This window comes from Corticium candelabrum, chromosome 13 (genome assembly GCF_963422355.1).
Source record: "Corticium candelabrum chromosome 13, ooCorCand1.1, whole genome shotgun sequence".
NCBI lineage: Eukaryota > Metazoa > Porifera > Homoscleromorpha > Homosclerophorida > Plakinidae > Corticium > Corticium candelabrum.
The window spans coordinates 1,543,810-1,553,313 of record NC_085097.1 but is presented as its reverse complement, the minus strand read 5'-3'; the positions used below and the strand labels follow the sequence as shown (position 1 = coordinate 1,553,313).

Genomic DNA, 9,504 nt, shown 5'->3' with positions numbered 1-9,504 from the left:
GCAGTACAGATTATGAACTTTCGACGTAGGTCCATCATCGTCGGACAGTACGAGTGAGTCGTACGGTACTCCTACTCTTTCTACATTACTTTATGGTAACTTTTTTCAATCTCAGTTGTTCTCCAACATGTTTCATTTACTTCCTTGCAATGATAATGTTTCAAAGTAGTTATTTTCTATTTCATAAAAATATACTTCCACCTCTAGTGGTCACAACATTCACAATTTCATGAAACCATATATGTCTATAAAAGCTTTCATCGGAAAGAAAAGAAAAAGCTGTAACATTTGCCTGTCTAGCGAAAGACATGTATAGGCTTGCAAGATCAATTCAAATTCTCCAGTACTGTAGATTCACTAAAGTATACTTTCGTTCTATGGTATAAGTGATTAAATAGCTAATATATATCTGGAGGCGTGGCTGATTCTAACCTTTGTGACGTCACGGAACTGCCATTCGAAAATTCTGAATCCGCCCCTGAAATATGGCTAGCAGAGTTTCTGAATCATCCAGTTAGAGAGTCGTCATATAAAACTGCTTCAGAGTGCAGAAAGCGTGTGACTAGGCGAAAAGCCACTGAATTTAGCGTAAGAGACGGCTGCATGTTCTACAGAGGCGATCACCTAGTGGTGTTCTCGCAAGACGACCGAAGACGCGTTCTGCACGAATGTCACTGCAATGACACTGCAGGGCTTTTCGGCGTAAAGAAGACGGTCGACAAAGTTAGGCAGAGGTACTACTGGCCAGGACAATACAACGTACAACATCGTCAAAATGCTAGGTTGCTCGTTTTAGTCATGAGGCAGCCGAAGCAGTTGTCTCGGTAAATAATGAAAAATAAATAAAGCGTTGCAAAAAAGTTTGCTATATGTATCAGTTATTACATGACAGAAAAGATCGGGCATTCTGCACGCGGTTAGGCCCTCTTTCACCACTGTTCTCGCACTTAGCTAGCGCACGTTCACGGCACGTGAAGCACTTGCCACACATGTGACTGAGAACCCTAGAGGTTAATTAATTAATTTATATAAACTTGTCTCGGTAAAATATTAATGCTAGTTACGCCCTTGACTATGGCACGTGATGTGTGTCATAATTCCGTCGGCTGGGCTGCGTCAACTGGGCTGAGATATCATGTTTCCACAACTAATTTGCATCTCAGCCCAGCCGATGACACGCGTTAAGTGTGTCGTAATTCCGTCGGCTGGGCTGCGATATCATATTACATGAGCGTTCTCCTCCTAGCCCATGGACGTAGCACGCGTAAATTGTGTCAAATTTTCCTCGGCTGGGCTAGCCTAGTAGGTTCACTCGTTGGCTGGGCTATCCTAGCATGCTCCACTTGTCATTTGATATCTCAGCCCAGCCAACGAGGAGCGCGTCAACTGTGTCAAATATGCTGTCGGAAGTGAGATCGCCGTTGACGGTATGGGAACTGAAGGGAATGGGTTTCGATGACGCATGCGCACGATATATCAGAGGATCCAAGTTGCAGATGGACTCACGACTGCTACTCGCGACTAGATCGATTGCAAGTGCAAGTGCTCGTCACTCAAATTATGGAGGTGCTTGATAAAGCTTTCTAGCTGGCTGGTCTAGCGTGATTCTCAACTTCTGGTAAGTGGCCCTGATTGCAGACGTTGCGTTTTGTGTTGAGAAATCACAGTATGCATAGAATTTGTGGAACATTCTAATGCAATTTACTATACCTGTAGGTGGTAATTGCATGTGCTAATGGTAGTTATTTAATTAAATTATCCTCTTTGTGAACATGTTTCACAATTTTGTCATTGTTTTATGTATATGTGTACATAATAAAGCTATATATTGTAGGATGGATGGGTAAATCTATGTGCACATGTGTTGCTTTCATGACATGTTGAGTGACATGCTAATTCCCATATTAATTAAGTAATTTATGTTTTGTAAATCTTTTGTTGGTCACATTCCAAGTTTTCTAATGACGAATTGTGGGCTTGTTATTGGGACACTAAGACAATGTACCCAGTATAATACAACGAAGAAACTTTACAATGGGAACTTAATTGGCATCAAGATGTACACACAACATAATTTATTATGTTAATACTGGTTTCATTGTTTGCTATAGCTACAGTTGATAAACATTATATTGCTGAAGGTTGCTTTTACGCAGAGGCATTGAGCTTGTGACTGCACTCGAACACTAGAGATTGTTTACTTTGGAACTCAATTAACATCTGTAGAAATTCTTTGCTATTTCCAATGTCTATTGACCCTATTTTATATAAGGGTATGGTGCTAGAGGTACTGATGTAACACAATGTTAATCGGCAGTATAGTGTTATTGTTATATTCTAATAGAAATTTTTATACATGTATTTACATGTATACAATGCAGTACACCAACCCAGTTGGCTTTTGAGCATGGCAATGGCAAGCATGATGTTTTGTCTACACGTACTACGCATTATGTTATGTTGTACGGCAGTATTCTTTTTCTTATGTCTGCTTTTGTTGTGTACATTCGTCACTGGACAAGATATCTAGATCAGGGACAGTTTCCAACAGGGCTACATAGAGGCAAACTAGGAAATGAAAATGTACAGATTTAATTAAGAAAAAAAAGAAGAAAAGAAATAAACATATAATTCTAACTTTTTCTGTATAGTCTATCTGTATTTAACTTCATTAATTAATGCCACTTACAGGTGTCATTTACAATTAACACAACACCTACAAAGTTGACACTGGTAGTTTGGATCATTACAGACAATCCTGATTGAAATTGACAATTCCTGTCTTTTCTAAGGTGACACAGAATGAAATTTAGCAAACACAAATCTAAACATGCAAACGAACTCACAAACACAGACACATTTTTTTACAAAAAAACAGATTTTGAATTACAGTAGCCATGGGACAGTAGCTATGGGCAGTAGCACACTGCAGATCTGAACTATTGATTAAAGGTAGTTATTACTAATAATTTGCAATAAGCTTGACTGGGTGTTGGATAAGTCTAAATGCATTTTTGATGGTTTGTGTAAACCATCAAAACATATAGTTTAGGTTATGCATGTTGCATAGATTGAGAGCTGTGATTGTTGCCAGTGAGTCAACTGAAGCCTGAAAAATTCCAGTCCACCAGAGTTGCATCCTGTTCCAGGTCCAAATGGCGTTTGGAAGCAATAGGGAATTGACATTGTTGGCCCTCTTATTGAGACACCTAGAGGCAATAAATACATTATTGGAGCTACTGATTATTTTAGTAAATGGCCTGAAGCTCAGGCATCTTCAGGTAAAGATGCTACCTCAGTGGTCTTATTTCTCTATGATCTTTTCTGTTGCTACGGAGCAGCAGATGTTGTAGTCTCTGACCAAGGACGTGAATTTGTCAATTCAGTAGGTTTAGCGTGAAGCTGTTTCATTTAGACTACACTTTCATTGTACGTGTCACTTGTATTGCAGACACAATCCAAACTGTTTGAAGAATTTGGAATTGAACATCGCGTATCATCTGCACACCACCCTCAGACAAATGGTTTACAGGTAAAAAGAACAACAAGACATTACAGCAGTATAGTTGTTATGCTAATACATGATTGTAGTTGCAATTGATAATTTCTATATTCAGAGCTCTTCTAAAGGTTGTTGGAGAGCAGCGAGATGATTGGGACGTGAAATTGAATAGCATTTTACTTGCTGCCCGGACAACCATCCAACGGTCAACTGGTTACAATCCCTACGGTATAGTATTTGGAAGAGAAGCTACCCTTCCATACCAGGTGGCTGCTGCACCGACTGTTCCTATAGCAGATGTGAGTGATGATGTAATGCAGCATCTATCAACAATATCTACAGAATTGCACGAAAAAGTTTTTACTAACATCATGCAAGCTCAGGAACCCTTGAAGAAAGAACATAGAAGAAAGCACGATAAGGGTTCGGTCACTTACAAGAAAGGAGAGTTAGCTCTTCTAAGGAATTTCAATCGATTGAACAGAAAAGCCAACAAACTGACAGGAGACAAATGGAAGGGACGCTATGTGCTGGTAGCCATAACTGATCGCGGTCTTGCACTTCGCAGTTTCAAAAAGCAAAGGCAATTCTGCAGAAGAAATACAATGTGACACACATAAAACGCTACATTGTTTCCAAAGGTTAGCCACAGAGTCTTACTTGCCTAACTTGTACTTCACCAAACTGGCATGTAGACACAACTGTGGATGAACAACAAGCAGATGCTGAAGAAATGGAAGAGAATTCTCAGTCAGCAGGTATTTCCTCTGTTGTTTTTCACTTAGTACAGTCTTTAGGTACAGTACTACACATTATTAGACCGAGACGAGGAGGTACAATTGCAACAACAAAAGACAACTGCTGTTGTGTATCAAGAGATAAGTTCAAATATTGTTTTTGTGCCATACATTAATTAACTTTTAGCTAGGTCTATGAATGGTTCTTTGAAATGTAAGTTGGCAATGACTTTGTGCTACTTTACTAGAAGCTGCTAATGCTAAGAAAAGGAAGACAAAGACCAATAGTATCTTTGTCCCAGCCAAACGAAATAAGACTGATTTGGATGGTATAGATGGTGCCTCACTTTGTGTGCATTGGTTGATTAGTATTTGTTTGTAATATAACTGAGCTGAAGAGAACCAGTGCAACAGCAAATGGTTGTAGACAGAAACAAAAAAGTGAGTGTGCGACTTTAGATGTAATACCATTATAAACTGATTACATGATCGCAAGTGAGGCTAGCTGAAGAGTACTCCTACCTATCAATGATGTCTCTTTCGTTATTGATAGAAAAGTTGCCTTTCTCCAATCAGTGTCTGTATGATTGCAATAAGCTCTTGAATCAGAAAGTGTCCTTGTGGCAGGGCGATATTACAGCCCTTGAAATTGATTCAATTGTCAATGCAGCCAATGAAACACTTTTAGGAGGTGGAGGAAGTGAGTTGTACACACACTTTAGTTGCATGCATAATTGCCTTGGTTTATTGTTTAATAATCTGTACATGTGTTATAGTAGATGGAAGGATTCATGAAGTGGCAGGGCCTGGCCTCTCAAACGAATGCTTAAAGCTTAATGGATGTAAAACTGGCTCTGCAAAACTGACACTAGGTATCAGAAAGCTTGATTAATATATATATATATATATATATATATATATATATATATATATATATATATATATATATATATGTATGTATGTATGGATGGATGGATGGATGTATTTTACAATTTACTGTTACTAATGTAATGTTTTGACAGGCCATAAGTTACCAGCTCAGTATATGTGATGGTTTCAAATATGATCAGCAGTTTGTATGTACACGTAGTAAAACATGTTTTCTTCAAGACGTGTTGCATGCTGTGGGACCAAAAGACAGAGATAAGAGAATCTGCATAGTTGTTACAGAACATGCCTTGACCTGTATGTTAAAAGCACAAGCTAAGATCTGTGGTGAGTGTTTATCGGTGTGAATGCTGCTACTCTTGTAGTGGTAAGAGCTTTGTATTTACAGGCATTTTGCTGTATATCAACTGGAACATATGGTTAGAATTGTTGTCCGTAATCTTGAGTAAATTGGGAATGTTTACTAGATAACTTCTGTTTGGATTTAATTATGTACTATATAGTAACAGATCTGCCTTGAATGGTTCGTAGGTTATTCAAACAGAGATGCTGCCATGGTTGCACTATACACTGTAAGACGATGGCTGAATGACCCAAAGTGTGCAGAGAACGTAAGATAACTGTTGTACTACATGTATACTAACGTAGCAAATGAAGCTGTGTTTTACTGGCTTTGAAGCAAAAAGCATTCAAAAGTGTTTGTTTCCACTCTCCCTCCCTCCCTCCTCCCTCCGTCTCTCCCTCCCTCCCTCCGTCTCTCCCTCCCTCCCTCCGTCTCTCCCTCCCTCTCTCCCTCCCTCTCTCCATCTCCCTCCCTCTCTCCATCTCCCTCCCTCCCTCCCTCCCTCCCTCTCTCCTTATCTTCCTCCCTCCCTCTCTCCCTCCGTTCCTCCCTCCGTCTCTCCCTCCATCCCTCCCTCCCTCCCTCCGTCTCTCCGTCTGCCTCTCCTTCTGTCTCTCTCTCACACACACACACGCGCGCGCGCACACACACACACACACACACACACATTGTCTGTCTGTCTGTCTGTCTGTCTGTGTGTCTGTCTGTCTGTCTGTCTTCTGCCTTTCTGTCTGTCTGTCTGTCTTCTGCCTTTCTGTCTGTCTGTCTGTCTTCTGCCTTTCTGTCTGTCTGTCTGTCTGTCTGTTTGTCTTCTGCCTTTCTGTGTGTCTGTCTGTCTATCTGTGTGTCTGTCAACGTCCAGACATCATAGCATACCATGATGAAGACAGACATGTCGTTCTATTTGAGTTAATTGACTGTACCCATTGAGGAAGACTTGGTTGTTACAGCCAACGAAAGCAAGAAAGATATGAAGGAGTAAGGTTTCGCTTTATAAATGGTGGATGGTGGGAGAAAGTCGTCACAGTACAGATTGGCTCTCGTGGTATTTTAGATATTCCTAGTTTGGATAGTATAGAGAAATTTGCGTCCCCTGGCAAGTCAAGATTGTCTTTTCTTCACATCAGCTCTGTCTGTCTGTCTGTCTGTCTTTCTGTGTGCGTGCGCGCGCGCGCGTGTGTGTGTGTGTGTGTGTGTGTATGTGTCTGTCTGTGTGTACCTGCATGCATGTTTTAAAAAAATGGTCATCAGCAGGAGCACCACTCAGAGTGGTAGCCTACTTTTAGGCTAGTACCTTTTCAATATATAGTATATACAGCCGTTATTTGCAGATGGAAAGAATAATTTTCTGCGTTTTTCTGGATGTGGATAAAACAGTCTATGAAAGAGTAATGCCACAATTCTTTCTAACAGAAGAAAGCACAAGGGATTTATTGGCAAGACATTACCAGCAGGTGTAGTGGAGTAGTGTCACGTTAACTGGAAATCACATGCATGAGAGTTTTATTGAACTTGTAGAATATTGGTACTGCTAGGTATCGAAGGAAAAATAAGAAAAGCAGTGGAAAGACAATGCCAGTATCTGACCCTAATCCTGTACTCATTTCAGACGATGAGTACCCTCGACCAGGTTTTGATTAACTGCCTTTAGGACTTTGTCAGGAAGATCTAAATATTCTAGACAACACAAATGGGAGAATAGCTTGGCTAACTGACAGATTAATTCAAGCAGGCCAACAACTGATACAGAAACAATTTCCATTAGTCATTTAGAGGACTAAAAGATCCAATTTGGTCGGAAACCCTCACTTTTGATGCTCAAAGAAATGAATTTATTCAAGTTGTCAACAGCTCACACAATCACTGGATCTGTCTGTCATCCATTGGGTGTTCAGTGGGCACTATTGAGGTGTTTGACAGCCTGAGGCCATCAGACGGGTCGCTGGGAAATGATGTTAAAAGAGGTAATTGCCTCATTCTCATTCTCATTCCCTGTTTGACAGGTTAGGCACATCAGACGGCAAGCATGGTGTGACCTCATCCACGTGATGTGTACCGCCACATCGATGCTTGTCAGTCTAGCGTATACAAGAAAAGTCAGCAAAAGGGGGTTTCCACAGAAACCACAGAAACCCCTCTGGATCCGCCACTGCTTGATCCACGTGGGTAATGACGTCAACATACCAAATTGATGGCGGATTCTAAATTGCAGCTCGTTAAAATATCTTCCAATCCGCCAAAATAGATTTCCCGCCAATATTTCATCTTAGACGGTACTGTGTACAGTCTCAGTAACCTTAGACTCTCTCACAGACTGAGAAGGAAGTGACGTCACTATTTGACATAAGAAGCACTACAGTGCAAACCCTTCGCGTGCCATAATACCGTACTTGGCATAGCTCTAATTATATTATGTCGCATGATTCACGTCCACCATATTTTTAAATATACTGGATATTTATTTGATCACGTGTTACGCAGTTGTTTGTACACTAGGTCGTCCAAGCGTACATCACGTGACCAGCATGCAAAATTACGACGCTTTGTCTTCCCCAGCAAGAGCCAGAAAAACGAGAGGCTGCAACCCCCACAACCCCCCGTCTGGATTCTCTACGTATACTGGTTACGCCTACGAAGTCTAAGTTTCTGTCGTTTAGTTAATAAATTAATTAACTTCTAAACAGTTTTAGGGGCCATTGATTTGCAGTTCTAACAGTTGGAACAGTTGAAACTCGCGATCGATTTAATTCTGAAACTGTTCACTGATTCCGGCAGTTCCGTCCAAGAACTGCTAGAACTGACGGAACTGACCAGGGCGTAGCGTGCAATAGGCTACACCGGGCTATAGCCCCTCTCATCATTTGTAGGCGTGGTCATAAAATTGTGAACTGTAAATACTTGTGAGAACCAAAGCTGTACACTAGTCTAGACACCACCCTTTTGTTCCAGTCTGGATCTGCCACTGATTGTACCGTATCAGTCAGCTAGAAACCAATAAAAATGGGCGTGGTCATAAAGAGTAGGCGTGCCCATAAAGAGTGGGCGTGCCTGTAGCATTGTGCAGTTCAGTGCCCCATTTCTAGAGGTCACGATACATACGCCTCTGAACTGACAAGCCTCTTTTCTGCAAAAGTACCGGAAGTAAAATAGCCCACTAATTTGCAGACCATGATGGCTCTAACTATCGCTTCCATTTGAGGAAGACTAGCGTCCACAAAGTCAACAAGAAGCGCTGTTAGCTAACTGAATCGCTCTGTAGTACTCGACGGATCGGTAGCTGATGAAGCCGTATTCTAGGATGTTCGTGTCGACATTGCTTCGTTTAGCAGTTTCGGTTCACAAGCAGATTTTTGTTCAAATATTTAAACATTGGCTATTCTATTTCCCGAAAATTATTGACAAAGGTCGTTAAGTTTGAATTACGCATTTTGATTCGTTAATTAAATTTCTAAAAATACGGAAATAGTTTCTCGAACGCAAAACTGCATTGACAGACTACTGGGCACGCATGCAGCAATGACTGCAACTATGTGACGTACAAAACATCTAGTAGTAAATAAACAGAGCAGATTTTCAAGACGAAGTACTGCCAGAATAACTTAGAATGATTGCAACTGTCAATGAAACGCAGAGCGGCCTAGTTCTTAGACGAAATATTACGTACACGCAATTGTCTTCTCTTGCATTGGTTTCTATAGCGACGGCCTACCGGTAACTCCTCAAGTGCGAGTGTCACGTGCGTCGTAAAGCTAACAATAACAATAATCTATTCAACCAAAACGAACAAAACTACACACGCAGCAGCACTGGCCTCGTTTTCTGCTTCGCGGTTTCTAATACAACGCTTTCGGATAAAGCTAACGCACGCTTCTCTTTTACAATGTAACATGTGCCTTTCCATAAGTTCATTATAACCATGTAAATATAGGTTAAGTGTGTTAGGTGTCTTCCCAGGTGGCCCCAATGGTTGGGGTATAACGGTTCCTGAGTTGGCTTCTCCTCTTGATCCTGCTGGCCGGGTTTTGTTTCGGACT

The 9,504-nt window shown here is 41.0% G+C and overlaps 1 long non-coding RNA gene across 2 annotated transcripts; it reads left to right on the top strand.

The window, feature by feature from the left end:
• The first annotated feature begins 4,342 nt into the window (after positions 1 to 4,342).
• Positions 4,343 to 7,043, top strand: LOC134189078 (uncharacterized). 2 transcript variants are annotated; one of them, XR_009971437.1, is made up of 8 exons: positions 4,343 to 4,734; positions 4,793 to 4,939; positions 5,016 to 5,111; positions 5,262 to 5,454; positions 5,516 to 5,546; positions 5,659 to 5,738; positions 6,802 to 6,924; positions 6,989 to 7,043. It is a non-coding gene; the product is annotated as an uncharacterized LOC134189078 (long non-coding RNA). The 2 variants fall into 2 exon arrangements; XR_009971436.1 differs by having other exon boundaries at positions 6,802 to 7,031.
• Positions 7,044 to 9,504: the final 2,461 nt, after the last annotated feature.